Here is an 8,133-nt window from a genome sequence, read left to right on the forward strand (position 1 = left end):
TGTGGCTTTCTGCAAGGCTGCAATTTGTCAGATGGTGGTTTCTTTCTCCCCAGGTGGTATTTTATGAATAAGTTGCTTTTAAATTACGATAAAACATTAAACATCCCCACTGAGAGACAATATTAATGTTTCAGCTGAATTCTGCATCTTCACTTAGCTGTGATTTCTCAGGGATTTTAGCCGTATGATTCGTGTGCATGAACGCCATCTGCAATTGATGTGACCTACTGTAGGTTATGAGATCATCTGATGAATCAGCAGCTTTATTAGTATGCTGCATTCATGCACGGTTACTCTTCCCTTTCGGTTAGTCTCTGTGCCGTGGTAAAAAATGGAGTTGGCCTGCTGCATGAATATCCCAACTTAACGATGGCAGAACAGCCGAACTCCAAATTCAATTCTAAATTTACCTTCGATCAGTTAAACCTTAACCAGCAGCGGGTGAAGTTTTGAGTATTAGCAATGAGCGGCATGCTGAGGCATCTGTTCACATTGCTTTTCCACACACACCGGCTTCTCTTCCAGCAGAGGGGGGCAAAGAGGGACTCTAACAAATGTCCAGAGGCAGATGACACATCAGCGTTATGATCTGTGATACTGCAAAGGCTTAATGACATGTCAGCGTGTGGCCACCTTTCAGATATGCGAGTTTATTTCAGAAATGCACCCCTGTTTTACACTTCTTTAGAGACGTAGTTTCTTCTCTGTTGTCGTTAAGGGAAAAAAAGAACAAATAGCCTTGTCCTTTAGTCGCCATGAAATAGCAGTGATATCATTGATTATGAAAACCAGTTCACATTTTAAATCTTGTTGGGTTTTTTGTGGGGTTTTTTTGGTTCTGTTTTTTTTTTTAATATATACTTGTTATGTATTGTTCTCTGTTTGGTAAAGAACAGTGTGAAGCTTTATGAAATGTGCTGTATTTAATAAAAAACTTTGGGTGAACTTGGTAAGTACTTATTGTATGGGGGGTATGTATACTGACTGAGTGAGGCGGGCTGAGTCATGCTGGGTCTTTTCTGGATTTCCCCTCTCGCTGATCCTCTGCTTCTGCTCCTCCCCCTCTCTGTCTAGGAGCACGCTCATACACCCAGCTGGCTGGTGGTGGCGTGTTGGAACATGCCTTGACTTGTACTGCCTGTGAGAAGGAGAGAGAGTGAGAGAGAGACAGAGAGACAGAGAGACAGAGAGAGAGAGCAGAGGCTTATGGTCACCCGTTTTACCATGCCAATGTGACGTGACCCACACGCCGAGAAAACCCAGCAACACTGGACAAGCCGTTGTTGGTGTCAACGCCAGTGTGCACTCACTGGGAATAGGTGCTGATGGGACACTGGGACAATTTACACAGCTTCGCGGCCGCTTCTCTGCTGGGTGAGTGCAAATATTATACTTACCGGGGGGGGGGGGGCATAAATACCACAAGAGTACTCGTAAGAGAGTGGCTTGGTTATCTGTAATTGCAAAGTGGAGTATGGGACATTTGCAATGTGCATATACATTCAGAAGCATGCATTTGAATATAGTCAAATGATGTAAGACTGGACTGTTGATATTGGATATCAAGGTTTACAGTCCGCTTCCCTTTTGCATAGGTTAAACGAGGACCGTCATTTGATTGATATAGCAGTGAGAACATGCAATTTTGAACCGGACAATTTGCTGTATTGTTTGAGCATCCAAGCAGCGTCTTGATGCTAAAATGATGCCATAGTAACAGTGATACAAAAGGTCACCATACGCACAACCATGGCACGCTCACAACACATGCAGCAACCAATCGCACGGTGGCAAAGCAACTCCCACACGGAGTGCCGGCATATAACCTCGCATCCTTTCACAAGACCCCAGTGACTCTTGAAATCGTTGACAGACCACAGTGTGAGTTTATTGAAGGATAACGGCTATCACTTGTTGTTGTTGTTGTTCTGTCCTCTCTTCAATGCTGAAAAGCCTGTTTCCATCGACAGACACAGCAGACCTCAACCCTCTTGCTACCCGACGAGCCGGGACCAAAGCCACATCAGGTGAGAGTTCAGAGTTCTACATCTCTCAGAATCCGATTCACATTTCCAGGGAAACAGAAAGGAGAGGGGATGAACCTAACTTTCTGTAAGCCGTAACGGCAATCATTTCTGACTCACGGTGTGAGAGAATACTTCAAACAACATTTCAATTTTCCGATGAAATTACATCAGGATCCGGGTACTTCCCACTCAGAGAAGAGTTAGGGAAACTGATAGACAGCCATAACTATTTGGGACATGCCACGGTGACATAAACGTTGCTTTATGACATCATTAATAATTAGCCCTATAGTGAAACCATGTCAAGCCTCGAATACATCGATCCCTTAACGTGACGTGGTAATCAGTTTGTGCGCTGTGAACTATGATCCGGGTGTTTCACCTATGGCTGCTCTGACTAACCATAGCAAGCATGCGGACATTTATTTCTGGGACCCTGTTTTCTGGTAACCAGGGGTAGTTGTTTTAAAAAGACAAATGAACAACCCCTGATTTATTAACACGAAGCGTTGCAGTTTGACATACAAACACTGATAGCTTGGGGCGGCTGCAGTCGTTTCACACCCCGAAGCCTGGGTCGACAGAAACAAAGTTACAGTAAAGAATTAGAAAACACACAAGGATGGTCCTTAGTCATCAGTGCAGATTAAGTGGCGTGGCCAGACGTTGTTTTGATACCACCAGTAATTATCTCTCCTCTTTAGACGCTCACGCGTAGAAGAAGCCCGTTGTAAACTGCTCGCCGGAGAATAGGACGGGTTGTAAAAAATAATTAACCTGTCTGTGTATGGGGAAGAATGCTAGGGGAAAGGCACATGAGAAGCTAAGCTTGCCAAGTAAGTCAACAGCTGGCATGTCATGTGTAGCATTGTTCGGCAACACGTAGCTCTACAGTAAATACTAGATGTCATTGTTAGCCATAAGATGATTAGGTCTGTGGAATGGGCCCGAAGCGGGCAAGCATGACTGTTTGAGCGCTATTCGCTGACAAAGGAACAACCAAGACATGCAGAGATTAAGGGAGGGAGGGAGGGGAGAGGCGAGAAGAGTAGAGCGCCGAGGTGAGGTGAATGGAACTGGGATTGGTTCATTTTAGTTGTGTGTGTAAGTTTTTATTTTTTCCTTTTTTATCCCCCCCCCCCCCCAATTTTATCTGGCCTATTACCCTACCATTCCAAGCCGTCCCGGTCGCTACCACATTCCTCCTCCAATACGTGTGGACTCGCCAGCCGCTTCTTTTCACCTGACAGTGAGGAGTTCTGCCCGGGGAACATAGCACGTGGGAGGATCACGCTATTCTCCCCAATCCCCCCTCCCCCCCCGAACAGGTGCCCCAACCAACCAGAGGAGGTGCTAGTGCAGCGACCAGCGCACATACCCACATCCGGCCTCCCACCCGCAGACGCGACTAACTGTGTCTGTAGGGACGCCTGACCAAGGTAACACCGGGATTCGAACCGGCGATCCCCGTGTTGGTAGGCAACTGAATAGACTGCTATGCTACCCAAACGCCCCCGTGTGCGTGGGTTTTTAACAGGTGACGTAGAGCCCCCAACACTAAAGCTACTCGGGGAAACGGGGGGGGGGGGGGGTTAAGATGCGCAGCTCAAGGTGTGTTTGACATGAAATATACCATGTTGCTTTGGACAACTGCTGCCCGTAGATTGGGCTTGTCGTAAACAGTCGGTGGATCAGGGAGCCCTATTGTTTTGTTGCCGCAGTAAAAAAGTCCCGTGGTTACTTAAACAAAGGCCACTGCTGGGAAATAAGTGTCTATATCTGACTATCGGGAGAGATGAATGCTTATCTAACAACCGATAACTATCGATTGACGAGAACGGTTACAATTTCAAAGGCAGTGCCACTTTTTGACAAAAACAGCTGCACATGATGGGACTTCACAAAAAGCTTAATGGGATGGAATGGGCAACATATATCGGAAAAGATCTGAGGAAGACTCATTGCCGTTACTGGTTGTCATGTCCATGTCCATCTGTAACCTGCCAAACGTAATGTCATAACATTAGCCATCACTAGGAAGTATCCTAGCCTGGACTGTATCTCACATAAAATATTCTGTCTCAGACCTGCCGTTATCGCCGTTTTACAGAATCTACCCATCCCTCAAAATATCCTATTCTTACCCCACTGCAGGTCTCTGGGATATTCATATGACCCTCATGCCGATCATCTTTAACCCATTCTCCGTACTGTTTGTTTTGGGTTTTTTTTAGCCCAATATGGGGGGGAAAAAACAGACACGAATCCGCCACTAAGACCAACACTGACCTAACCCACCCTTTGGCCTGAAACAGATTACTGTAGTGGAGCCTCGTCGCTGCTGCTCCTGCCATCGCCACTCTGTTCTTTGTCGGTCGCGTCAGTCAGTCAGCCAGTCATTCATTTAGTAAGCAGGGTGTTGTTTTCAGCGGCATTCGGCAATCCTGTATTAGGGATTACATCAAGCCCTGAGCAGGAAGGAATTCCTGTCATCATGTGCTTGCTGCAGCCAGCGTCAGGCTCACCACAAAAACACAAGGTCTCGGACGCAGCCATTTAGCAACTGCTGCAGAAAGCAGGTCACGAGGTGTCACCCTGTCAGTGTATGGACATTTCTTGTGTGTGTGTGTGTGTGTGTGTGTGTGTGTGTGGTTGTGCGCACATGCATGTGAGCGAGGGACAGACAGGGAAGGAAGAAGAGATGCGGGGTATTTAGCAGAAGTGTGTGTAAGTGTGACGCCATTTCCAATTAGTGCATCAAAGCATTGCAAATGGCTTTGAAGGAGAATCTGTTTGCTTCTTCAACATCTTACTAATAAGGTCAGTGTACCCCACCTGCACAACTCCAGCCAAGGAAATAACAGCATCGCTACTCACACAACTGACATGCCTCAAAAGAGGCCTCCAGGACAAAAACAGCTAATTTGCATTCTCACATTGAGATAGCCCAGCACGGATTTGCACAGTAATGAGTTACAGGACAGTGTGCATATTGTTATCATTATTATTATTATTATTATTATTATATTATTATTATTATTGTTTGTACAGTGCTTTACTGAAACAAAGTTGACAACGTGCTTAACAATTGAGAAAAAAAAAGAGATAAAAACGAAACACTTCAGCAAGGTTACACAAGTGGGGCAAAGGACAGCAGCAAGACTAAAGACACAGCCATAAGGGCAGCAGTAGGGTGCAGACTCCGGTCAGGGTTGTAGACGGGGGTGGGGGGTACAGGGGGAGGTTGGGTTGGAGGATTTGGTGAGATTGAAATCAACAGAACGATTGGGACTTTATATAGATAACACGTTTTTATGTGCGGCTCCTGGATTCTATGGTCCAGTATACTGCGAGACACGCGTGGCCATGTCTCGTTCATCGTTTCCCCCTCTTGTGAGTGGCTGCAAAAGGCTCACTAGCATCTATGTTGTCCTGTCAGCAAAGCCTATTCCACAGGGACAGAACAGTATGGAGTGGTCAGACCTCCCAAAATAGCACTGCAGTGAGGGAGCGCAACTGATAGCGAGAGCTTTTGTCCATTAAGTACATACACAGACACTTGCATGTATGCGCCACTTATACACACACACACACACACACACACACACATGGACATGCACGCGTTCACACACATAAACACACACACACACACAGGCATACACAAACATACGAACACAAATAAATACAAGCAAAACTGAACAGAGATTTTGTTGCAAAATCATGAGTCATGGCGGGTCTATTCTTAGTGCGGGTGGTGTTTGCGGTTGCCCGAGTTGTGTGCACTTAAAGTGATGCTACACTCCAGGCTCGAGTGCCAACGAAATCTTCAGTAGCAAGCTTCTGGGTCACTTCTGGTAACAGACTGTGGATGCATATGTGCTTCCTTCCGAGTTACATAAAACCAGATGTGGGCAGGAGCAGAGTCCATTCTTAGACTTCTTGAATTCTTAATTTAAGATTCCTTCAGAAAAGACAGACCTCGGGGGATAAACCCGCCCGAGTGACTCGGTTCGGATTGGTCGGCCAATAGCCAGCGAGTTACCCACTATTTGATACGCCATTCAAACTTTATCAGTACAGCTCACTGAATACATCCAAATGCAATGCAGTGCTCTTTAAAAAAAGAGAAATTTTCAAGTGCAGGAAAATAGAGCATTATTTGGTCATAATATACCTGTATGTACTAAATTGTCCCTTAGTATGCATGTGTGTGTGTGTGTGTGTGTGTGTGTGTGTGTGTGTGTGTGTGTGTGTGTGTGTGTGTGTGTGTGTGTGTGTGTGTGTGTGTGTGTGTGTGTGTGTGTGTTGGCTCTGTGATGGCCTGGTAGCCTGTCCAGGGTGTCTCCCCGCCTGCTGCCCAATAACTGCTGGGATAGGCTCCAGCATCCCTGCAACCCTGAGCAGGATAAGTGGTTAATGGATGGATGGAAGAAAAATGCCTTTACGTAGGATAAGGGAGTGTGTGGACTTCCAAATACAAATCCTGGTCAAGGTAAAGGCCAGGTTTATGTACATACAAGTGTAGGTAATGGGCTGATGGGCTCAGTACCCAGGTAGTTGGGTAAAGGGGTGAGGGGGTGAGGGTTTGGGGGCAATACCAGCCCTGGTTCAGGCAAAGGACGAGTGTATCTCTGTGTGTAAGGGTTGACAGTCAATGGTGGTGTAGGGAAGGAGCCCGTGTGTGTGTGTGTGTGTGTGTGTGTGTGTGTGTGTGTGTGTGTGTGTGTGTGTGTGTGTGTGTGTGTGTGTGTGTGTGTGTGTGTGTGTGTGTGTGTGTGTGTGTAATGCAGGAGAGAATCATTACAGCCGGCAGTGAAATCAAACAGATTTTTAAAAAAGAAAATGAAAAGGACGGAGATGAGAAAAAAGATCAACCCAAAACTTCTGCTTCTCTTTCAGAAAATCCCTGGCGTGGGACTTCACCAACCATCCCACTCTAAGTGAGAGAGGTCTTGGGCCGGGATAAAAACAACCACCAAATCCAGGCATGAAAGGGTGAACAGCCATACTCGCATGACTCACAGGTGGGGAAACTCAGATCAAACGCTCCAGCATGTTGCTCCCGCTCTGGAGAGAGGGAATGGGAGAAGAAAGAGAGAGCCCGCTGTAGTGTGTGTGCCTGCTGTGGGTGTTTCTCTGGCAGTGTCTTAGCTGGTTGTTGTGAGGAGTGAGAACGAAGCAATCAGCAAGTATACTGCCGCAGAAACTCTTCGCACTGAGAGGCCCCGGGGTCCAACCCATCAGAGGAAGTCCAGACAAGAGAAGCGTGGAAAAGAGGAAGCCCAAGGATGGGAGGGAAAAGGTGCGCACACGTGTATGAGCAATATATCACGTACGCGCATGTGCATACGTGAGATACATGTGGGAAAGGTCATTCACGGTGGAAGACGTTATTGTGAATAAAGTGGTTGGAGCTCTGAGAGAGTGGCCTCTTGTTTACAGTTCATACAATCATATAAAACAAGATCAAACTTTTGTGACATGACTTGTGTCGTTACAGTCGTCTGCTGCCATCTTGTGGCCAAAAGGCAGTTGTACGTGTGTCAAACACTGCAGCAATTTTAGGTTCGTTCATAAAGCCTACTTAGGCCTTCAGTCAGACGACTTGGTCTGCCAGATCCCCACCCCCCTCCGCCATGTGACTCGTAATCATTGATTCATCAATAATCACACTAATTGATTACGACAAATAATTGTGTCTACACATTCTGTCGTCTAATTCTCGACACAGAGATCTCTCCTAATTACTTTCTAATTTCCAGGGCTAATATAGTACCTTGAAGTAGACGACGATGTTGTGTCTCAAAATGTATAATTATCTGTGACAAAACATGAGGAAATAAAAGTCATTAGTGGATTCTTTAAAGTCTTGTTTTTTTTCCTCCCATATTGCACACATTTGTCTACAGTTTCATAACTAGTGTGTTCTGTTGAAATATGAAACGTGGAATCCTTTCAAGAAATGTCCTTAGAGCTGGCGGGGTCCGCATGCGTCTGATTGTCTGCACACATGAATTAAGACTGAAAGGTTTACGAGAAACGCATGAATAAAATATATTTTCATATAGCTGACCTGCTAGACGCAAGACGGGCTTAGTGATGAGAG

At 46.0% G+C, this 8,133-nt stretch overlaps 1 long non-coding RNA gene across 1 annotated transcript; it reads left to right on the top strand.

Annotated features, from left to right (window-relative positions):
* The first annotated feature begins 1,222 nt into the window (after positions 1-1,222).
* LOC130108467 (uncharacterized) lies at positions 1,223-7,731 on the top strand. Its single transcript, XR_008809882.1, has 3 exons — positions 1,223-1,374; positions 1,971-2,027; positions 6,927-7,731. It is a non-coding gene; the product is annotated as an uncharacterized LOC130108467 (long non-coding RNA).
* Positions 7,732-8,133: the final 402 nt, after the last annotated feature.

Source organism: Lampris incognitus, chromosome 2 (assembly GCF_029633865.1).
Source record: "Lampris incognitus isolate fLamInc1 chromosome 2, fLamInc1.hap2, whole genome shotgun sequence".
Classification (NCBI taxonomy): Eukaryota; Metazoa; Chordata; class Actinopteri; order Lampriformes; family Lampridae; genus Lampris; species Lampris incognitus.